The sequence below is a fragment of the Solenopsis invicta genome, chromosome 2 (assembly GCF_016802725.1).
Source record: "Solenopsis invicta isolate M01_SB chromosome 2, UNIL_Sinv_3.0, whole genome shotgun sequence".
Classification (NCBI taxonomy): domain Eukaryota; kingdom Metazoa; phylum Arthropoda; class Insecta; order Hymenoptera; family Formicidae; genus Solenopsis; species Solenopsis invicta.
Genome location: NC_052665.1, coordinates 20,957,345 through 20,982,707, shown reverse-complemented (window position 1 = coordinate 20,982,707; position 25,363 = coordinate 20,957,345). Strand labels below are relative to the sequence as shown.

At 39.8% G+C, this 25,363-nt stretch overlaps 1 protein-coding gene across 1 annotated transcript in view; it reads left to right on the top strand.

Moving 5' to 3' along the window:
• The window catches only part of LOC113004950, a 418,572-nt gene that overhangs the window by 14,229 nt on the left and 378,980 nt on the right, over positions 1-25,363 (top strand). The gene's annotated exons all lie outside the window — the stretch shown is intronic.

Here is a 25,363-nt window from a genome sequence, read left to right as displayed (position 1 = left end):
CGTGTCTGGGTGGCCATCCTGCCCCCAGACTGGGCCGTCTTGGGCCTCTCCACGGCCTTGTTGGGCGGGAGAAGCCCCATCTCAGCGAGGACGGCCGGGAGGACTCTGCTCAGGACCTCCCGGAGGCCGTCCTCGGTCAGGGCTTTCGCCCTCTTCTTCTCTTTCCTCCCGCCCTCCCCGACCCTGGCTCATCCCGATGTCTCCAGAGAACTGGAGGGAGGGGGAAGGGCAGCGACAAAGGCCTTTAAGTAAATTCTATTTGGCATACCGTTCTCCCGGGTTTTAATTGACCGGCTGGTCAATCAAAACGCTCCGATTGGCTGACCAAATCAACTCCCCACCCCAACCCTCACCGGGCGCAACAAGGATATATAAAGACCACCACAACCAAAGGGAGCTCAGTATCGGAGCTCTCAGTCCTGATGATGCAAGCTACAATGTTTGCGAAACGTCGGCAAAGTGCCCAACACGCATGTGGCATCTATCCGGAAACCCTCTCGGTTAAAGAAAATAATGTTTGAGAGGACAAGTATACGCAAACATAGTAAGGATGAGCACATATACAGGGTGTCACAAAAGTCTGGATACACCTAAATAACTCAGAAAATATAAGTTTTATAAAAAAGTGTTTCAGACAAAAGTTGTATGATTTAAAAAGATCTATTTACTGATCCTATCAATTTGACTTTAAGTGGCATTGCCAAGGTCAGGTCAAGGTCAGGTCGATATTTTTAAATGAAACTGCCCACTTTTTATTGTATATTCTTGTAGCTTACCTTGAGACCTTTCCAAAACATTATAAACAAATGTTTTTTCGTAAAATATTTTTTGAGTTGTGAAGCTTGAAAGTTACAGTATACTGTATTTTTTATGCAGGATGGCATCCACCTCCCACTTGCCTTCTTGGGGCATAAGGGCGGAGTGACTTAAAAATCTTAAATGGCATGATAGGTCAATGGAGAACTTGTTTTAAAGACGAGAAAAACCTTTTTTGAAAAAGTTTGCTACGACGCTCTAATCAAAAGTGATGATTATAAAACAAAAATTTGCATTTCCTTGTTCATTGCATTACTGTTCTCTACGTTATCCAGGGTCTACGGCAAGGACGTGACGGTTATCAGACCCCGTGTGTGTGTATGAGTGTGTGTGTGTGTGTGTGTGTGTTTGTGTGTGTGTGTGTGTGTGTGTGTGTGTGCGCGTGCGCGCGCGCGCGTGTGAACGGAGAGAGTTTGGAGTCATAAAATACTGGGGGAGTGACAAATCTCAGAGTCCTGATTTCCGTTACACATGCGCGCGCGCATAGGTGCACACGCGCGCGCACACACACACGCGCGCACGAACACGCGCGCACGCACGCACATATACACACACACACACACACACACACAGGGTTTGATAATCGTCACGTCCTCGCCGTAGACCCTAGATAACATAAAGAACGGTAATGCAATAAACTAAGAAATGCAAATTTTTGTTTTAGGATCATCACTTTCGATCGGAGAGTCGCAAGAAACTTTTTCAAAAAAGGTTTTTCTCGTCTTTAAAACAAGTTCTCAGTTGACCTATCATGCCATTTAAGATTTTTAAGTCACTTCGCCCTCATGCCCCAAGAAGGTAGGTGGGAGATGGATGCCATCCTGCACAAAAATACAGTATACTGTAATTTTCAAGCCTCACAACTCAAAAAATACTTAACAATTATTTATAGTGTTTTGGAAAGGTCTCTAGGTAAGCTACAAGAATATGCAATAAAACCTGGGCAGTTCCATTTAAAAATATCAACCTGACCTTGACCTGACCTTGGCAATGTCACTCAAAGTCAAATTGATAAGATCAGTAAATAGATCTTTTTAAATCATACAACTTTTGTCTGAAACACTTTTTTATAAAACTTATATTTTCTGAGTTATTTAGGTGTATCCAGACCTTTGTGACACCCTGTATAAATAAATATTAATAAAAGAAAAAGCAGGGCAATAGAAAAAAAGCATAGAAAATGGATAAGGCTGAAAAAAAACATTGTCCGTTATCAAAAATAAATAGCAAAGAGATATGATGTAAATAGAGTTATATGTATAATATATTGTCTCGGAAGGGAAATACTTAGAAACATAAGATAAGATAGGCAGTTGGGAACAGCACTTAAGATAGTCTTAAGATAATTAAAATAGATTAAAGAAATTAGCAGATAATAGTTAAATAAAGTCTTAAAACACAGCGAAGCGTAACAATGAAATTGTAATTTAGCAAAGAAAATTAGTAATTAAGCACCGTTCAAATACAAACAAAATTGTCAAAATGGCCGAAGCTGTAAGAGAATGTAGGATTGATAGAGCAAGATGCTTATTAATAAGTATTAAAGTAAGCCACATGAAAAATGAGGGCGCAAAGCGCCGTGAGAAAACGCGTTACGCGCTCAACTCGCGGAGAGCAGAGCGAGCAATATTCTGGGAAACACGTGAAAGAGTAATAGGACACGTGAAAGAGTAATAGGAAGTAAAGAAAAAAAGTAATTGTGGTTACTGGAGTAATTAGGCTCCGGAATAATCGGCTTCGGAAGTGTAGTCCACCAATTCTCAGTTAAGCAAGTAGAAAAGGAAGTGCTAAAGTAATTAAAAGTATAGTAAAGTATTGGAGAAGAAAGTAAGAAAGTTAGACAGAGATACTAACACGTGCTTGCCCTGTGATATTCATAAACAAAAAAGCTCCTCTCCCCGATTTGTGCGTCAATAATCGTCAATCATTTATAATTAATCTCTCTAACCAAGTACTTTTTGGACAGTGTAGACTTTTATTAACTGTTTTTTATAATAAAGACACATGAACTGTAAACGAAGTGTAAGTGTGAACCCCCAACCTGACAGAAAATTCTACACTACATTTTACGTGAATTACGTCGGTATGAATTACAGGTATCTTAACCTCAACGTTAGTGTTTAATATTTTGGTTCGCGAGGCAGTCTGACACTTTTTTCTGCCAGATTTGTTTGTTTTGTGCGAAAACGCGTCGAATGAGTCTAATTTCATCAAAATCGGAAGTGTTTAACTTGCTGTGTCCGATTTATTCTGTGCGTAACTGGGACTCACTCCATCACAAGGGATCAGTTTGCAGCGATCATGGAGGTTAAACAACATTCACCGGAGTTGCGACTTGAATGGATGACCGCTTGGAAATTTCCAAAAAAGAATTCCCAAGAATTTTTTTTGCAAAAAATGTTTTTTAAAATGTTATAAAAATATTGTTTTGTTAATTGAAATTATGTGGTGTAATAATATTTATGTGAATATTTTGAAAAAATTTATAACATTGCAATGTTGTTGGGATGTTTCAATGCAATATTTCAAAAAAAGGACATCTTAATGTTTTTGCAATCTTCTAGCAATGTTGCAGCAATATTGCGCAATCAATATGCAATATTGCAATGTTTTAATAAAATTATCCTGCAATGTTCCTGCAATCTTCCTGTACTGTATGGCTAAGTTCAATATATCTAACAAAAACACCAGTAATTGAAACAGAAATAAAATTTTTAAAAAATATACAAAAATTATTGCTGGATAGCATTTTTCATTATAATGGGTTGGAAGTAACGGAAAAAACCTATTTTAATTATGAAGAACCTTATAAATTACATAGTTATGAAATAATTGAAGATGACGAAGAAGTATGGAGTAAAGATTATTTAAATTCTCATGCTCAATGTTCAAACAATAATGCACAATTTGAGTTCTTATAGAAGACGAGCTGTTGAGTATTGGCAGAATTGGGACACTAAATGAAAAAAGTGACAACAAAAAAAAGTATCGTTCTCTATAAGTACAAAGTAAATTTAGAAGCGTTTCATCTAAACGTCAGTTAAGATGGTGGGATGAACAATTACAATCAGGTGGAAATCATAGAGAAAAATTCACTTACCTCTCAAAATTTACACATGATAAATTTACTGCAATTGTTAAATCAGGATTCATAATTCACGATATTGATTTAAAAAAGTGGGCTTTATAAGCTCAAAAAGAAATAGGAAATTTTTGAGGGTCCCAGTTGCGCACAGGTCCAATTGGACACCACCAATTATAGCGGCCAATATCTAGAGTATTTCCGTTGGTTGGGTTACACGTTCACCCCTTCCTATTTAAGTAGCGAACGTCGGTCACTACGAAATTCCCGCACGTAGTGGCAACAGCCGACGGGGTCGAAGTGCAGCGTATATCGTCGGGTCGCGAGTCGCACCTTGTAGACTCATCAGATCCAAGCCGCGTCGTACGGCACATGAATCATCAGGTCCTCGCGCACTCGCACTGGTATGGACAGGGGCGTACAGCGCTGAGCAATTACGGTCCCGATGATTACAGCGGGTAGTGTGGCTGTTGTATCAACGTTCGCAGCGGTGTCTTTCGGTGCAGCGGCTTTGTTGAAGCTGGCTACCTCGGTGGGTAGTTTTCCAGTTGACACGGTGTTATAGCTGGCCGCTGGGTAGCCTGGCTAGCGACTCGCGTAGAGGATACCGTTGGGGCGGTCGGTGGTGTGACGACTGTTCCCGGTATGGTCTCTTTGGTGCGGGTTAATCTCAGCGATACTGAGGCGTCCTCCAAGTCGGAGAACGTGTTTCCGAATATTTCCAGCAAGTTACCCCTTGCTGTTGCGGGGGCCAACCGTTGCTTTGATTGCCCTCGTGTCATGGTTGGTCTCGTGGTCGGAGCGCGGGTGGTTGCGTCGACCGTCGGTAGAGACTTCGAGTCTGCCGAGGCCACAGTTTTCTTGGCCGTGGATGGAGGCGGCCGCAGTTGGTTTCTGCCTGGCAATGATGGCGGCTCAGTCAGCAATGCGGCGAGCTTCCTCGCGTTGGTGGCGGAGGATTACTGCACTCGTACGCCCACTACCGAGGCATCTCTCCTTGGGACCGGTGTTGGCTCTTGTCTGACAGGAGGCTAGCAAGGACCTGCTTTCCTGGCCTCTTCGATCAGCGCGCGTGACGGCACTCGGATGCCAGTGGCCCGCGGTTTCGGACATCTGATTGCCGCGTTTGGGGTCGACATGACTTGGGACCATAGCGCCTCAAACTCCTCGTTGTTTGCCGGCTCGGTGAGTAACGCGTTGAGTTGCTCCATGGTAAGATATAATCTTTTGCGATTTTTTGGTTTCGGCGGCCCGCTTTATATACCGCTCCGGGCTTGGGAAAGAGTGCTCCTTCCCTCGGAACGGCATGTTTCAGGGCGATTTTCACGCGTTCAACCTATGGCGGGGTCATCGCCGTCGGTGGTTTCTGCAGCCTCATTGTTGCTGCGAGCATCGTCTGCTTTGTTGTCGTCTGCTTTGGCGGTGTCTGCTTTGGAAGCGTCTACTTTGGAAGCGTCTGCTCCGGGAGCGTCTGCTATGGTGTCGTTTGCTCTGCCGTTTTGATCGTTTTACTCGTCTCCGTCGTCCTCGAGATCGGTGTGTTTAGTTAGTCTTCCTTGCGGGCCAAGCTAAAGCTCGTGGACGTGAATTCTCCGTTGCCATTTACTACGTTGGTCCCTTATATCCACAATAACGGGGGAGTGTATTTTTCGGACCTCGTACAGTCCGGAGTATTTGGAGGCTAGCTTGGTGTTAAACGCTTTGCCCTTATTGGTCAGTGAGTGCTCCCGCTTCCACATTATATCCCCCGATGCGCACCGTGACGTGTGGTCGCGATCGGTAGTTTATGCGGACCTGGGTCGAGGAGCGGACGTGTTCTTGGCTGGTGGAGCGTTTTCCGCTTGCGGGTGACACTCCTTAGTCAGTACTTCGTCTTTGCCGCATTGTGAGCAAAACTTGCGAGCTGGTCGTTTGCAATCAAAGCAGCTATGACCTCATTGCTTGCATTGCCAACAAGCAGTGTTTTGGTCGTACGGTGCGGCCTCGGCAGCGATGGGGGTAGCGGTGTTGACCTTTCGCTTTTCGGCCCGGCTCTCGCTCTCCTGAGTTTTCGTGATTTCTTCAAACTCGGCGGCTGGCTCGGCTAGGTCGGCGAGATTGGTGGCGTCGGTGAGGCGTACGTACAGCTTGTATTCATCGCGTAGGTTCTTGTATAATCGGTCGACTTTCTCTGCTTGGGTGAATCCACCCGCGCGCCGCATCATGGTTTGTAGAACGGTTGCATACTTTGCGTATGGTTCTTTCGGTTGCTGTTGACGTTCCTTTTAGCAACTCGGGCAGACCAGCCTTCATTTGTTTGTTGATGTAAGGGTACTCCTCTTGCAACTCGGCTACTTGCTCAAGAAAGGACAAAGGGTCCCGTCAAAATGGTAACCCCATTTCCTCATTTGGTTCATTACCTTACTGGTGCAAATTGTGGTCGGTTGCGCTTATCGGTTCCGGTTCGTGCGGCGGTCCGGATGAACTGGGCATTGTCAAAAAATGTTGTTTCACTTGGTGGCGGAGCTCCTCAACGGTATCGGAAGTTTCAATCTGGTAGGGTTAGGCTAAGACCTCGAGTTGCTCTCTTTGTAAACGGTCTGTCCACTCAGCCAACGACATACTTGTTCCTGGGTACGATCAATTAGTTTCTAAGATGGTCCCTGTTGGGGTGCCATGTACGGTACGCGGTTTCGTGCGGTGCAGGAATTTCGGGATTGGTCCAAATAAAGCTTGTCGGTTGGTCAGGTGTTCGAAATAATCGTACCCAGTGTTCAAAGGGAACAACAAATATAGAATTTATTCATCAAACAAAATATTGCTGTTGACAAAACAAAATAAATTGAGCAAAATTCTCGCTGCAAAAAAAGAGCGCAAAGTGTTGTACGCAAATGCAAGAAAGAGCGGCTCGGTGCGTGAACACAATGAACAAAAAATAATACTTTGTGCTAGATTAATCAAAAACGTATGGGCTCACGCTCACACTAACGGAAGAATACTGTCTTGTAACTAACTTAACAAAAAAACAACGACGCGGAAGTAACTATCAAATTCATAAGAGCGGAGAGATAACTAGGTACCTTATACTATGGCGGGTTATGTGGACTGTTGATCCGTTCGGTCGGAGAGATTGTGAAATGTAGTGTCGTGATCGCGCTTGCGGGAGCGTGTTTGTCGGCGATGTCGAGACACGTGGCAGCTTAGTTTGATTCCGCGATTTGTCCGAGCGCGCTTTCTGCAAAAGGGTGCACGATCGACAGAGTGCAAATGCCCTGTCGATTTGTCTAGGTTACGAAAAACGATCCGGTGACGATGCGGGCATTCGAGGACGATGATTGGTCGAGAATGCTCGGCCAGTGATAGCGACAAGAATGCTCGTCGAGAATCTTGTAGGTGATTGGTCGACAATGCTTGGCCGGTGATAGGGACGAGAATGTTCGTCGAGGAACTCGGGAAGCGACGAGAATGCTCGTCTTCTAGGAGCGATCAAGAATGCTTGGTCGCTTTTAGGCCATGTCGGAGAATTGGAGGGATCTGAACTCTGCGTTCTTACTGCCGGCTTATATCTGAACACGCGGTCGGGTACACCAATCCGCTTGGCCAAGCCGGAGTGGGAGTGTTGCGGAACGCCACGATCGGTGCGCCTATCGCCAGGTTGGTCGCATCGCGAGGTTATGCTGTGCGCGCACGTGGCTTCTCGCCACGCTCGGTGTTTGGGGGACGGAACGATACAGAAGCGCGCGCGCGGTGGAAGGACGTATTGTTACAGGTTAGATTAAATTACGTGATTGGTGATGTCCGATCGGGTTTGTACGCATCTGGAACCCTCCCGGAAATTTAAATTCTATATTTAAAGCATCTCCCAGTTTGGTAGCAAGATTCAAAAAATCTCACCGAATTGTTTCAAGAAAAGTTACCAAAATTGTCACTAAAAGAACAATAGAAAATTCCGTTAATTTACAAAAAACAGCTGATGATTTTGTGAAAACAGTAAAACCACTTTTATTGGACAGTTTGGATCTAAAAATGTTTATAATTCAGATCAAAGTGATTTCCAATTAAAAATTTATTTTGGAAGATCATTATTTTTATCAAGGAATGAAAAAAGTAGAGCTTGTTGTGCAATCTATACCATCGACAACTCACTTTTACACAATACAACCAATAATTTCGTGTAATGGCATTACTGTCACCTTTATTTATTGTATTAAAAGAAGTTGATAGTAGTTTTGGACTAAGAGTTAAAGAAACCTTGTTTAAACTAACAAATGTTATTGTAAAAGCATCAAAATTTGATAAAATGACATCAGGTAATTAAATTTTTCATGTATAACAAATTTTCAGATACTGTTATACCATTGAAAAATAATTTCATAAATTATGTAATAAAATAGCAATCCTTAATTGTCAATTGTTATTCCTATAATATTAAAACGATCCCGTTTTGCGCACGGGTAGTAGTAATGGCGGCAAGAGCGCAAGGGGTTGCAAGGAGAAAATTAACTTTGGATTCGATGTTTTAGGTAAAAAAGTATATATATGAGATTTATTGTAATATAAATAAAAAAAAAATACAAAAAAATCTTTGTAAAGGAAATTGAACGTAATATAAAAAGTAAAACAGAAATTGTATCAAAAGACGGACGCTATAGCAAATGGAATACCGACGGACAATTTGCGGAACTATTTACAGACGATCAGAGATTTAAATCTAGAATTATTTACACAGATAGGTGCCTAGAGCACGGTTTAGCGGCGTCGTGCGCGTGTGCCGACAAGTTCGCGTTATTCAGCAATGAGCTGTAAGGTTATAAATAGCACAAGCCTCAAACGCTTGTAGGCCGGACGGCCGCGCAGGCACGGCGGTACCGCGTTGCGAGATTAAGTCTGATCGCAAAACCGGCGCGACGAGTAGCGGTTATTACCGTTGATAATTTCCGGCGGACGGCAATGTCCACGCCAAGAGAACTTAGTAGAGGCGCGGAATCCCCGCCCCCCTGGTCGTGGAGCTTTGCCAAGAGCAGGACACTGGAGCTGGCTTTATATCGAACAGATAAGATCGTTTGCCAGAGCTCAAGCCGCTTGAGCCCACGGTACTCGATAAAAAAGCGGGATAAGAGCGATCACTAGCGAAGAGTACTTCGTGGAAGCCAAGGCGCTTGACTCTTTTTCGGGACCTGGGTGGCTTCTTCTAGTCGGAACGGTTTAAGAAGAAGAGAACCACGAGATACGCGTTCTCGTGGCTTATATATTCGAGCTCCGTGGTAGGGGGATGCTCAAAAACGGTCAGAGGCTCAGCAAAGCCAGCATCCCCGCCACTCGAGATCGGGCACAGCGAAGCGGCGTGCACTTGAACTTTTGAAATTGGCGACGACTGCGCGTGCGCGCCGAGATTACTATTGTACGGATGCTTTGTTTAAACGCGTGCGTACGTGAAGAATATTATTAGCGTGTTTGCGCTTTTTGCTGCTATCAGGCGGATGTTTGGCCGGACAACGTGAGACGATGGATGGTCCGAGGGTGGCGACAGGACGGTTTGTTACAATATTTTACATTTTATTTAATAATCTAATAATAGCTGTAAAAGAAGTTATTCAAATAAAATTTATATTTCTTACAGATCATTTTAAAATGTGGTTAGAAGAAGCTTATTTCCCAAACATTGATTCTAATAGCGTTCTTTTTATCGATTCATGGACTGGACATTGTCCCAATATCGTTTAAATTTAACACCACCGGAAAAATATATTACTACTATGATTATACCTAAAAACACTACAGGGAAAATACAACCATTAGATGTTTACGGACTTAGAATTTGGAAGAATTTTGCTAAAAGATTTGTAGATATTGTTTTACTATTGAAAAGTAATATAAATTTGCATGAACAAAATAGTATAATAAAATTGCAATCTTTGATAAATAACCAATTGTCATCCCCACGATATTACAACTTATTTAAATATTTGTGGTTTAAAAGTGGTTATACAAACGAAAGACCAAAAGAATTTGAAAATCCTGTAGAATTTACTTTGGTAATTGTGCACTATAGGAGATCCAGCTCCAATCATGTTGACCATGACATATGTTATAGAGGCAAGAATATTGAACAACTTTTTCTTATAAATTAATTGGCGCTCTCATTTAGTTTTCGAGATATACTTACAATTAGAGAAAGAAAACAGTTTTTTTTAATTATTTTAGAAAATATTCATTTTACAAAATGTATCAAACAAAATAATCAATAATATAAGCTGTCGTAATAAACTCTATAAAAAAGGTTATATGCATATTTTACCTAATTTTAATAGTGTAGTTGTTATAGTAGAAAAACTGTTTTAAAATAATTTTTTTTTAATTTGAGTAGTTTTGCGTGAAATGTAGATGCTTGGACGGGGGAAAAGCTCCACCCCTCCCCGCACTCCGTCTCCGTATTTTTTCTAACCTAACCTAACCTAATCCTATTTTACTTATAATTTGGCCAAGGATATCGATTTGACCATGTTGCAATATTAGAATATCTTTCTCATCTACCACGTCATTAGTGGACCGATTGAGACGGGAAGGGTTAGATTAGAAAAAATACGGAGAGGGGGTGCAGGAGGAGGGGCAAAATTTCTCCCCCGCCCACGCGTTCTCTGTACAACATGTAAAAATTTGAATTTTATCAAAGTTTTTTTAAAATAATTTTTTGATTAAAACTTTCAAAGTATTAGAGTTCGGTAAAATATGTATAGAACCTTATTTGTAGAGCTTATCATAAACTTCATTTTTGGTTTAACACATTTTTTTGTAAAATAAATATTTTCTGAAATAAGTAAGAAAAACTGTTTCTTTTTCTCTAAATATATTTCGAAATCTGTAGAAGAGCGCTAATTAATTTATAAAGAAAAGTTGGTCAGTATTCTTGCCTTTATAACATAGGTCAACATGATTGGAGCTGGGTCCCCTATAGTGCACAATTACCTTTAGTTTTGACAAAACTCCAAAAACATGTAATATTGAAGGTTGCAATAATATAGCTGTAGTAAGATGTTCATGGTGCAAGATGTTATTATGTTTAAAACATTTCTTCGTCGAGTACTATTACTGTAATAAGTATAATGAGTGAATGTTTCGTAACAACTTGAGTTTGTCCGAGCACGGAGAAGCTCAGGGAAGCCAAGGCTTGAAAAAAGATTACCGGGTTAATTAACTCTGAGGGATTGCGTATAAAAAGAACTTTTAGTATAAACGAATGTGCATCACAGGCGCGAGATAATACAATTTTATAATATAATGAAACAAGGAATATGATAAAACGGTATGTACAACGTGGCGGTGTGCTAGTTACAAAAAGTATCACTGTCCCGATTGCTCATGTTCGTTTATGACGCGTATTCCGTCGATCTGTTTATGCCGGCCGGCGTGTAGTTTGAGGCGCGAATCGCAGTGCGCGCAGATTGAGGCGTCACGTAGACGACATGTCGGTGCGCTTCCAAGAATTCTGTCTCGCGACTCGCGATAGGTAGAACGCGGAATTCCTTTAATAAGCAGCTCACTGGTATGATGACAACAACTGCCTTGAGATTTCATGATGGAGGCAGCGATCTCTCTACCCCCTGAGTGACAGTCGTCGTTGCGGATTCCGGTGCGCAGTAAGAGAAGGCCAGTGCCGAGATCCTTCGGTCGTGACGGAACTTGCTTTACCGCAATAACTGGGCTTTCTTTTATATAAGACGGGAAGCGGCGGAATTGTTGAGATTTCTCGACAGTGATAGAGCTCACTCTATCATACGGATTTCTCTAGTTCTAGCTCGGAAGCTGGATTAGGAAAGAGTCCACTTCTCAACAAAATCGTCCCCCTTATATATCCCAATCTTGGAGAGTCGGAGATGCTCGGGTAGAGTTTGGTTTTCTTCGGAATACAGCATTTCCGCTGCTCCGAGATCGGTCTGGTGTGGCGTTCTCGCTGGTACGTACGCCTCTTCGTTGCTTCAACGCTAGTAGTGTGCAACTTAGAGCGCGTGCGCGCGGAGTTTGCATGGTAACGGCGCGTTCAAACGCACGTATATGTGCTGACATGTACGATAAAATATAGCTCATCGACGACAATGCCCGGCTCTATCTCCACTGGTATTGGTGGCGAAGGCAACGGACCCATTACCCGGAGGGAATCCAGGGTTTGGCTTTGCTGGCAGGTAGCGATGTTGGCGGCATCGTCAACCAGGATACCTTGTCTGTATTGCGGTGGTGGTTTGACTTCTCCACTAGTGGTAGTGAAGGGATTTGGTCGCCGGGATGCCTCGTCCATTTTTGGCCGCGTCGGGTCGTATAGCTCGACGTCGGCCCTTTCCCGAAAATCGTCTATCTCCTGAATCAGAACAGCGTCGCTGTGCTCCATCGCGTAGCTGTATGCCAAATTACCCGTTGCTTCCAAAAGATCCGTTAGCAGAGGCGTCGTCCAGACACATTTTTCCGTGTTATTGTTTTTCGGTTCGTCCTTCTCAGTTGCTCTCGGTGTCGGTATCCGTGCTCACGTCTTTGTCGTTTAGGACTGGGGGGGAGCAGACTTAAGGTCTTGTATGTGGACGTGGCGATAACACTTCTCCCGGTTGTCGCGAAGGTCGACAATAACCGGCGATACTATTTGCCAAACTTCAAACGGCCCAACAAACTTCGGCAAAAATTTAGCGTTGAACGCGTCTGTACATCGGGAGAGGAGATGGTTGCGCTTCTACACCCGCTCCCTGATTTTCAGTGCCCATACCCTACGCCGTAGATTACAATGCGCTCCTGGCTTTAAAATGTCCGCGCTAGTTGTACTCGCACGAGTTCATACGTTTCTTGGAAGCGTTTCTATTGTGCGCACGGCGCGTCGCATGTCTTGCGCTCACGCGCTCCTCGGGACGTCGGAGTTCGCGGCTGTGGTTTAAGAAAGCTGGCGTATGCTTCGCATCGTAGGTTGCAATATTATAAACAAACTGAGGTTTGTTCAAATGTTTGTCCTACCGACGGTGACAATTTTGCACGTATTGCGCGAACATTGTTTTTACCATACGATTGGTTTGCTCGACCGGATTACAATGTGATGCATACACCGGCGTCAGTCAGTGGCGGATCCGTAGATCGCGTAACAGCTGTGAGGAGCACAGAGCGGAGCTGTGTGCCATTGTCGGATAGCACTTTCTTCGAGCAGCTGTGCCGGAGAATAATTATTTTGGTAAGTGTGCAAGTAACGTTTGCTGCAGTAGCCTATCAGAGTGCGCGCATTTCAAGCCACTTAGTAAAACGATCCTACATAGTGAAGAGCCAGATATGCCCTTTTGCGGAACGCAGAAGTGGTCCTACGAGATTGATGGCGACATGCTGCCTTTGTTATAGCAGTCTAGTGGAATAAACCAGCCGGTCGCCACTGCTCTGCCTTGTACGCGAGAGATTGTGGGTATTGTTGGATGTACAAGGGCGATGTCCCGAAACATCCCCGGCCAGTAATAATGCGTGGCAATTTGTGCGATCGTTTTTACAATTTCAAAATGTCCCGCGGTAGGCGCGTCGTAAAAATGGTATAGAATCTCCCTCCGGTTTTCTTTCGGTACGCATACTTACCATTGCGCATCTGGGGAAATATTGCTCAGGTCGAGGCTATGCAGTACGTGATGGAGCAGGCGGTCTCCTTCTATTCGGTAATCTGGTACTGCTTGTGGCGTTGTTTTGGTGCGTTGCCACACTACAGAACTAAGAACATTGTGGCTGCGCGACGGCGTTTACGTTATTTTGACGCGATAGCGCATCAACGACTTTATTTAGTAAACTTTTCTTATACTGTACTTTGAAATCATTATGCTGTATTTCAAATACCCACCAGCCAAGGCGACCGGTGGGTGACTCTAGCTTTTGCAGCCACTTTAATGATTGGTGATCGGTGATCATCTTGAATCGGTATCCCTCCAGATAGTCGCGCGTTCTCCGGATTCCCCATTGCACGGCCAGGCACTTGAGTTTGGTTGCGCTATAATTGCATTTTGCGGAGTTTAAGACACAACTAGCGTACGCGATCATCCGTTTGCCCTCCGGGAAATATTGAGTGAATAGGGCTTCTAACCCCGTGGTACTTGCATCCGTCTGCAAGACAAATTGCTTCTCAAAATCAGGATACTCAAGAACCGGCGCGATGGTAAGCGTCGTTTTGAATGCGTCGCAGGTTTGTTGTTCCCCCCATGTCAGGTGGCATTTTTTTTTGTTAACGCGGTTAGCGGGACGGCGAGGGTAACAAAGTTTTTAATGAATCGCCTATACTAAGAGGCAAGTCCTATGAAATGTCCTATCGCACTTGGCGTACGTTTTGTGGTTCCGGCCATTTAGCGATCACGTCTTCTCGGGATCTATCTCAACGCAGGAGTTTCTCAGGGTTCGGTGCTCGGCTCTCTCTTATTTTCCCTGTTCATTGACGATTCCAGGCACTTACTCAGGCACTGTAAGCACATCCTCTACACTAAGTACCTCCAAATATACAGGGTGAGTCATTTTAGTCTATGGACCCGAATATCTTCCAAATAACAGTACCTACAAACAAATGGTTTAGATAAAAGTTGACCAGGACAGAGGGTCATTTAATTGTACCATTGGTTTTGACCTTGAGGTCAATTTTGAAGGTTATTCCAAGGTCACGATGGTTTTTTTAAATGGGGCACCCTATTTTTGACTGCGGATTTCGAAAGAGCGGAAAATTTTACATCAAACTTGTCTTATGAAAAAATTGTTTTTGCAACCTTGGAAAGGTAAAAAATGAAGGTGAAATGCCTGAAAAACGATCTGGTGTACTTTTTATGAAATGACGTAGTTTTCTGGGTAACACAAATATGCATAATGCTTAAACATTACTACTTGCAACTTTCGGCCGGATTCTTCGACGCACGCCTATTGCACCCCTCCCACCGCTCGCGCCTTAGCAACGGCGCCACCGGACGGCGTAACGCACGGTCCTGAGACGATGTATCGCGCTCCTTAGTTACGCCGTCCGGCGGCGCCGTTGCTAAGGCGCGAGCGGTGGGAGGGGAGCAATAGGCGTGCGTCGAAGAATCCGGCCGAAAGTTGCAAGTAGCTGACAGCACTGCGATACCTAATGCTAATAATCAACGATTGAAAAAAACTAAACAATTACGTTTGTTTTAAGATTTATAATTATTGTTATAAGAGTTTTATTCCTTTTCTTTCTTACTCACTTCTGCATAATTGAAAAATTTACTATTTAAAGTTGCTTAAATTTAAAAATTCCAAACATACATACAGAGTATGTAGGCAATTACATTCACAAGTTACCTTTCCAGAATGGCTGATTATAGTCCTAATGAGATTGTTGATATTATATTAGTTTTAGGGGAGTGTCATAGCAATTACAATGCAGAATCAAGGCTTTATGCTCAACGTTTTCCTGAAAGGCGACATCCAACTGATATGACAATACGTAGTTTAGTCCAAAGAGCTCGCAATGGACATCTTGTTCGTCAACGTCAACATCATGAATATGAGGAAAATGATGCGCGAGCTGTAACTATTTTACTTCACCTTAATCCTCATGTTACTACTTGCCAGATTGAAAGGGAAATAGGTGTACCACAAAGAACTGTTGTTAGAATTTTAAGAGCTCTAAATTATCACCCTTTCCACATCACTCTTACGCAGGTTTTACAGCCTAATCATAATCTGATGCGTATTGCTTTTTGCCAGTGGGCTTTACAAATGTTACACGATGATCCTAATTTTTTTAGGTATGTGCTTTTCTCAGATGAAGCTAAATTTTATAGTGACGGACAACTTAATAGACACAACTGCCATTATTGGTCAGATGTTAATCCCCACTGGTATAGGCCAATAGATCATCAAAATCGATGGAGTATTATGGTGTGGTGCGGCATTGTAAATGGTTATTTGATTGGACCTTATTTTTTTTAAGAGAACGTTGATAGACACAGTTACTTATCGTTGCTAAGAGATCACTTACCAGGCTTATTAGAAGATGTTGACTTAGCAACAAGAGTAAGAATGTGACTTCAACAAGATGGTGCTGCACCGCATTATGCACTCATTGTACGTGCCTTTTTAAATGCCAGTTACAATGACAGATGGATTGGACGAAAGGGTCCAGTTGAATGGCCTCCTGGCTCACCAGATTTGACGTCGCCTGATTTCTTTTTATGGGGATACTTGAAAAATGTTGTTTTTGCTGAACGACCAACCACAAGAGATGATTTTATGGACCGCATTCGTAGAGCTTGTGCAGCCATTCCTAGAGCTACCCTGCTTAGAACTGTGGATAGTTTTCAAAACAGATTGCAGTTATGCCTCGAAGTCAACGGAGGTAATTTTGAACAATTACTCCGTGGGTAATTCATTTAAATTACAGTGTCAGTGAGAGGCGAGAGGACTCACGATAATCATGCACCCCGACGTGAGAGGCAAGGGGACTCACGATAATCAAGCACCCCAACGTGAGAGGCAAGGGGACTCACGATAATCAAGCACCCCGACGTGAGAGGCAAGGGGACTCACGATAATCAAGCATCCTGACGTGAGAGGCAAGGAGACTCACGATAATCAAGCACCCTAAAGGAAACAGAACTTACTACGTCCACGTCCATTGTTTCCGGGTAACGCTAAAAGTAAGATGAAAGTGCTTTTGACCTTGATATGACCTTGATATGACCTTCAAAAGGTCAGGTCGAAAAACTAAAAAATTCCTATGCTCATGTAAAAAGTGCCATTGTTTAAGAGCCCATTGTCAAGAAACAGATTCTGCGGTCAAAAATAGGGTTTACTAATCAAAAAATGCGTTATGAGCCTCAAACAACCTTGAAAATTGACCTCAAGGTCAAGCTAGTCAAAATGATTAACACTTTTACAATTCATTGACTTTGGTTAAGCATTATGCACATTTGTGTTACCCAGAAAACCACGTCATTTCAGAAAAAGTACACCAGATCGTTTTTCAGGCATTTCACCTTCATTTTTTACCTTTCCAAGGTCGCAAAAACAATTTTTTCATGAGACAAGTTTGATGTAAAATTTTCCGCTCTTTCGAAATCCGCAGTCAAAAATAGGGTGTCCCATTTAAAAAAACCATCGTGACCTTGAAATAACCTTCAAAATTGACCTCAAAGTCAAAACCAATGGTACAATTGAATGACCCCCTCTGTCCTGGTCAACTTTTATCTAAACCATTTTTTTGTAGATACTGTTATTTGGAAGATATTCGGGTCTATAGATTAAAATGACTCACCCTGTATATCCACTTCCCACCAATTTGTTGCTATCCTTAGAACGGTCAGAAAAAATATTGCAGTAATAGAGACATGACATATTGCAGAACCTCCACATACAAAAACTCTTTCCTTACAGTTGCGTGTACCTGGTGGAACACCTCCCTCTTTTGTTGTCAGAGAGGCCACTTTGATTAGTACGTTAAACGTTTACTCTTTGATTATTTAAGACACTGTGAGCGCAGTGCTGGACCTTCGCCCCTGATTTGCGCTTAAAATAATTTACCGCAAGTCATGCAAAGCTCATTTAGAACAACTTTAACTTATTTGTAAAAACTTCCTTTTTTCTTCCCTCTCATTTCCTTTATATATTTTCTATGTTACACAGAGTTTATACAACTTCAATAAGTTTATCTTATTTTTGTTTTGTTTATATTCTATTTTTATTTTTCTTATTATTATTATTACTATTATCATCGTTACTTTACCTTATAATTATTCTTTTCTTTTTTTTTTATTTTTTTGCTTTTTTTGTAGTCTGTTTTTACTACTACTATTATTATTATTATTATTATTATTATTACTATTATTACTATTATTACTATTACTACTACTACTACTACTACTACTGCTACTACTACTGCTACTACTACTACTACTACTACTACTACTACTATTACTATTACTATTATTATTATTATTATTATTATTATTATTATTGGTGGTGGTGGTAGTAGTAATTGCTTTATTTATTTATTTTCAAGTTACAAATCTTTCCTACTCTGTATTTAACTCTAATATTATACGCTATTTTTAAATCTATCATAACCTATCTCTTATCCTTATGCTCGCTTAATACACAAACACATACAGGACCTCCGTTTTGTCGCAAGACTCGTGCCTGTGTCTTCTTTCTTCTTAATCAAATATATATATTTACATACTCATCTTCCCTCCCGAGGTAGCTCTCTCTCTCTCTCTCTCTCTCTCTCTCGCTCGCTCGCTCCCCCCCTCTCTCTCCACCCCTCTGATACCCTTGCCTTTAATTCACTCCCTTCCCTAAAACTCTCTAATTTTAACACCCATTCCTCGCCTAATACCTTCTCTACCCACTTCTCCCATGTCCCCTTTGCTCCCCAATTGCCACATTTCTCCAACACATGTTTCCACGTCTCCATTCCTTTTCCATACATCTTACACAGTCTATCTACCTCTTTTCTCCAATACATCCACTTTCTCACTTCCTCTCCCATTCTATATTTAGCTATTCTTGCTACTCACTGCCCATGCCTTCTTCAAATATTCCGGAATCCGTTCTTTCTTCACTTTCCTATACTATCTGTTATACCTTGATTCAACAATTCTATCCTATCTCTCCTTCCTCTGCTCTTCTCTGTCCTCCTTTACTTCCCTAAAGTCAAATCTCCCCTCCTCTCTTCTCTACTCCACTCTATCATCCCTCTACTCCTTTCCTCAAAAAATTCTTTTCTCTCTTTCTCCCACTCCAAAAGCTTTGCCCCTTTCTTTATTTTCCTCCTCATTTCCTTCCAGCATCTCCTTGGTAACTTACTTCCCCTCCCTTTTGTCAACCTCTTTTTAAATCCCCATGCCCTTCTGCCCGCCCTCGTCCTCAATTTCTCCCGTTGCAACTCTTCCCTGATCATGTACCTCGGCGTTTTCCAACTTACCCTCAACAACCATCTTAAGTACTTTTCTTGACCTCTTTTAACTTGCTTCCTTTTTTTCCATCCCCACACTTCCACCCCATATACCATCACCGTCCATATCATAGCATCAAACATCCATAAACGCTTCCCCCAATCTCTCCTAAATTTTCTCTTCCCTATACCCCACACTTATCCTATCGCTGCTATTCCCCTTTTTACCCTGTCCCTTACTTGTTTTCCCTGACCCTTGTTTCTTTGAAATATATATCCCAAATACTTATATTTCCTATCTTCTTCTACCTCTCTTTCCTCCCATTTTCATCTTACCTTCTTCCTTCTCCCTTCTTCGTTCCAAACCTCATTATTTTTTATTTTTCCTCATTTACCACTAACCTCTTTCCTCTCATATACCTCTCGAACCTTGCCATCATCGTCCTCATTCCCTCCTTATCCTCAGCCAATAGCACAATATCGTTAGCATATGTTGACGTATAGAACTTCTCCCCCACCCCAACTTTATTCCTCCCCATATTCCATTTCTCATTTCCTCTTCCAAATCGGTCGTCACTAAATTATTAGGTGTTAAACTTAATTCCTGCCGCTCGCTACTAGAAGGTGCTGGCTCCAACGCTGGTGAGTTTCGACAATGAAGTCATATGTCTTTTGCAGTTTAGGCATCGCTGAAAGTGATTCAATTCTTATAGATTAAATTTCTCGACGCCAAAGACATTTTTCAATTGATTAAAAATGAATTGCGATAAGCTGTTTTTCCGACATGTGCTTCTTTACTACTTTGACCTGCAAAAAAACCGCAGCTGAAGCGTTTAATATCCAAAGTGTATATTGATGAAACTCCATTGGAAAAAAACATGTAGAATTTAATTTGAACGCTTTTGAAACGTTGATTTTGATGTAAGAGACAAAAACAACGACAGGATAGCCAAAAAAATTTGAAGATATTGAGCTGCAAAAATTGCTTTATAAGATTCCAGCCCAAACGCTTTTAGAGTTGTCGAAACAGTTAAATGTTACTCCAATGGCCGTCTCAAAACGCTTGCATGTCATAGAAAAGATTTATAAGGAAGGGAAATGGCTACCACATGAGTTGTCAGAAAATGCCATTTTGAATCGTTTGACTATTGCGACTTCTTTGCTTGCCAGACAAAGAAAGTTTCTTGTGGCACATTGTGACTAACAATGAAAAGTGGATTTATTTTGATTTTCCCAAGCGGAAAAATCATGAGTGGACCCCGGCCAACCATTCGCTTCAACGCCAAAAAGGAATATTCACGGGCATAAAACCTTGCTGTGTATTTAGTGGGACCAGAAAAGTGTGCTGTTACAAAATTTTGGGTCTAAATGTAACTGTTACAGCTTATCACTACCAACAGCAATTATACCGATTCAGTGACGTATTGATGCAAAAAAGATCATACGTAGTTATCAATCGATGCAAAGTCATTTTGTTGCATGAAAACGCTCGACCGCATGTCGCAAAAAGCGTGAAGCAGATACTGCGCAAGTTTGAATGGAAAATTCTGTCGCACCCAGCGTACTCTCCAGACTTGCCACCATCGGATTACCATTTCTTCCAATCAATGCAACACGCACTTACGGACACACACTTTTCTACAGGCTTGGGAAAGTTACTTTGTAAAAATAACTAGTTACAGTTACAGTTTCTGTCTTCTAAAAAATAACTTGTTACCGTCACAAGTTACTGACTTTAAAAAATAACTCGTTACAGTTACAGTTATTAAAAAAGTAACTTAAAGTTACTTTTCAGTTACTTTTCTGTTTTTTTTCTTTGTAATATTATAAAATATTGATAATTTAAATACGAGACTTTTACTGAAGAGCATCCACGTAAAGTCTTTTCTATCTTTAATTGTGTAAAGCGTCGTCTACAATAGAGACTTAAGTCTTTAACCTTAAGAAATTGACCAATAATAATTGATTTATAGAAGAATAATCGATTGTGTTTGGCCAATTTCTTAAAGCTAAAGGCTTAAGTCTTTATTGACGACGCATAAGATGCATGTGACCTGTTTACATATATTAAATATTAATTACTTATATGTACACATGAAAGCTATGTAAATTATGTTCTAAATTTTTCAAGGATAAAGGTTGGTTTAGCCGTAATTGTAAAAAATTGGTCAATCATAGTTGATTTATAAAAGAATAATCGACTATGATTGGTCAATTTCTTAACGGCTATTATAAACTAACTTTAAGACTAAGTATAGAATTTAGACTCAAAGGCATTCTTAGTAACTTCCTATATAAAAAAAAAAGATTAGTTTATGTTTACCCATTACACAATTTTATTAAAAAATACGGAAAATACAGTACGCAGGAAAACAATTCTGAACCTTTAATAAAAATTTTTGTTTATTTTTAAAAGAGTTTGGTATTCCATTGTATTATCATTAAGTTTTCTTCTCTGTGGTGTTACTACAGAACCATTAACGCTGAACATTTGTTCAACCGATGCACTACTGGGCAGTGCCGTGTTATATTAAATAAAAAATTTTTTTATTCTGGGATAATCGTTCAACATATTTACACGAAAAGCGTTTGATTTAAGGAAACGGTATAATTCCTCTTATAAAAATTCAAATTCTTCCTTAACTTATTCGTTGAAATCAAAAAAGTCGTCATTATCTTCATTAACATCTGGGGAACTGTCATCAGAACTATTAACTCCTAGCAAGTCTTCTAAATAACCTTTAGCCACTTTTTTTCTCTCTCCATGTAACCAGTTTAATTTGAATTTTGAGTGTAGGCAACTTGCGACGATCAATTCCTTCTTTTCGAATAATGTGGAAAATCTAAAATTTAAAATATAGTGAAATTGTTTAGTGATGCGTGATGCGTGCGTTGAAATGCCGAAATTCACTTCGAATAGAGCGCGAGCGAGAACTGTGTGAGCGATTAGTTTTCGCAGCGTTCGGACTAGATACAGCCTTGAGCGCGCGATGACGAGAGCGAATCCGACGCGAGAATGCGAGCTACGACGGTAACGTAACGTCTGTATAATGAGTGAAATGGGAGGCGGGAGAGGAAAAGAAGGCGATCACTTACTGCAATTAACGGTTTAATGTTAATCGTCTTTAATCACTAATTAATTTCAGTGTTTCTGTCTCGTTGATTTATAAGAACGCCCGCACAATCTTATTTCAATACGCGCGCGTCGACTGCAAACGCAAGTTCGCGCGCCTTGTGACTCCCGACACTTCCCGATTTCTTTCTCGCTCGATTTCGGATACTGTGTGACTCTCTCGCGTCGCTTCTCGAATCTGAATCTGCGGATCTCTCGCAGAGAGAGCGAACCTCCCTGCTCTGGTTTAAGCGAAGAAAAATCGGGAGAAGCAAATTCGGCGGGAAAATGTCTCATTGGCTCGGATGGACTAATTACTGTATCGTCATTGACGATTTAAAACGGCCACCGGACCGGACCTGTAAACTTGTTGTTTGCTTGGGCCGACCTTTCCTTGCGTGTACGGACGACCAGAACAAAAACTTATTTGTTTCGCACACAAAATATTATTATCTCTATCGTCGAAGTTTCTCTTATTCTTACTTTCGCATAACCAACGAGACAGAAGATTCTCGACAAGATACAGCGCGTAGAACGGATGTTCTTAGGAATACCATAATATGATGATTTGCACAATTTTCATAATTTTGAATTTGATTAGTAAAGTAAATTGAAATGAAAAAACAAACATAAGAAAAAAAAACAAAGTACAGTAACTTATAATTAATTTGACTCGACTATACATGATTATTATAACTTGAAACATCGCATGATTATTTGAACTCGAAACAGAAATAAAAAATTTTTTTTTGAAAATAATTGTTAATAAAATTAATTTATGTATTAAGAGGATGCTAAAGTAACAGAAGAACTTCCTCGACGTCGGTCCTACAGATCACTGTAGATTATTTTTCGAGCAAGACCAGGCTATTGCTCTTTGTCCATTGCATAGATCTGTCTTTGTTTTTTGATTATTTCGCCATCTGCGAAAAGTCTTATCAACTACTGTTGGGCTCCATATTGCTCTGTTTATGACAGTTCAGCTTCGCTGAGCGAAATATGCGCGTTGTAAAAGCACATTAGCGTATCCTTTTTGTTAGGCGTTCAATCGTAATTTTGCAAGGTCAGTGTTATTCGTGCATGTTTTCTGAAGGGTGCTCTACTATCATTTTGTACGCACGAGCTACACAATTTCTGTATTAAGATAAAGTTAACCTCAGGTGACGGCTATACGAGTGAATTTTTAATGATTTATTAAATTTTTGTTCGATTTTCTTATAAAATTGACCTGAGCACCCTTTCTTTTTACGCGTATTTCAATTCTAAAAAAAGTTTTTGTGATTCTGTAAAGCCAATCCAAAGATATTTAATGCACTGTAAATGTCGGTAATTCGTGGTACTTTAGCATCCTCTTAAGTTACCTTTTATTTAAATCTTCTTGTATAGCTGTGATTAGTGAGTGACAATGTATAAATCCACTTTTATCAAATTTTTCTAATCTTACTTGTAATGTTTGCAAGACGGGTAATAAGTATCCCATATACATTTCCGATTTTTTCTGTAATATGTCTATGGCCCGTGCCAAAGGATCCATAATCTAAGTTAAGGAAAAAAATAAAGAAATATATATTCCACTAAATTTACATATTATTATTTAATATATCTGTGACAGTACTCTTCTATGAATTTAATTTCATCTTCTGTTAATCTTTGCAAATCGCAATGATCAAAACATTGATTGACTTTTTCAGAATTATTTTTTAATAACTTTATTAGTTGAGTTAAGCAATCTAAGGTAGAGTTCCAGCTAGCAAAATAAAAATTAGAAAATAAGATAAAATCATTTAATCAACAAACAATTAAGAGATAGAAGAGAAGGTATTATCCCCACATGTACATTTTAAGCAATGACAAATAATATAATTTGTTAATCATTATTTTATATTGAATCTTAATGATTACATTCATTAAAGCGTTGTTTAATAGATTCTAAACTCAAAGTTATGTAATATTTATTACATTAAATATGATTTAATAAAAATATAGCAACACCGCATGTCGAAAAAGAAAAGAAGAAGTAATATGAGCCACCTTGAAAATAAGTTTAAAAATTGGTTTAAAAAAATAGTTTTTTGTTACAAAATTATATATTTTTTATTTTCCTGAATTAGAATTTTCTTGCATTCACAAATATTAGTTATTTTATTCTTGTATAACATTAAACAACAAGGATAAAATGATATTTCTAGTGTTTCTGAACGTAGCTCTGTAGCTGTAACAATCGATTTATTGAATAATTATTTCAATATGACAATCTCGATGATAGCCATATTACTATCTACCATGCTTATACATATGATTGTATTAACAAAATGCTACGCTATTATTTAAAATTGCGTAATTTGCAATATATAAAGCTAAATGAAAAATTAAATAACATAACAAATACTTGAGTTTCATAATTTGTGATAACGCTCGAGTTTGAAAAAAAAGTATACGTAATTAAATATTGAAAGTTTTAAACTGCTTAAAAGTAAAAATGCCTTATAACAAATGTTAATTATGTATTGAAATATTAACATCATTACATAACTACAGTCTACTAAACAAATAATTTCATTAAGTAATCACTAGAACTCGTCCTATTAATGAAAATAATACAAGTGGCCATTATATCTATATAATATTATCTTCTCTAATTGCTTTTATTATTTCGAAGCAAAATATATTTCTATTGAGTGATTAATAACAACGCATTGAGAAATAAAAACATCAATAAATGTGATTAATATCGAGAAAAAAGAAAAAGAAAATCAAAATAAAACTTATTCAGTTTGACAGCTAATGAAAAAAGATCTAATGTTTTTTCCTTTTGACATAATAAAAAAGCATATCAAGTCCTAAAACCGAATAAGTTTCATACTTTTTACTTTTCATAATAAGCAAGCTTTTTACCTGGTAATAACGGGAGTTTTTTAGTATACACCACAAATTTTGTTTATTTTATCTGCTGTTTGTGTAGATTGGTTTTGTTTATTCCACAATTTTACTAATTTGGTAAATGTCACTCTATGTTTTTTCTTGTATACAGCATCGCTGTCTAAAGCTTTCTCAAAATCTTTCACCGCGACAAGGTTCAAAGTACGACTGACACATCTATGATGTGGTGGAAGTGTCAATAAATTTTCTGCATATACATTTTCTACATCGTCCACATTTAAAAGATCACTTAACTATGAAACACTTCCTCAAAGTCCTCATCATCTTCACTTTTCTTAAAATATTTAAAACGAATTAAAGTTTGCATTTATAAATTATATTAAAACATTTTATCTGTTAATTACATATTAATAATTATATGTTAATTAATTATATTTTATTTATAGTAATTATACTCTTTTTCATGCTTTAAAGTAGGAGTTTTTACTTTAAAATGATTTTAACAAGATTGTTGTATGATTTCTTTTCACGAAGTTATAATAGTTTAAAAAGAAACAGTCTAGACATGTTTATATCTTTTTTTGTCAAAGAGATTTCA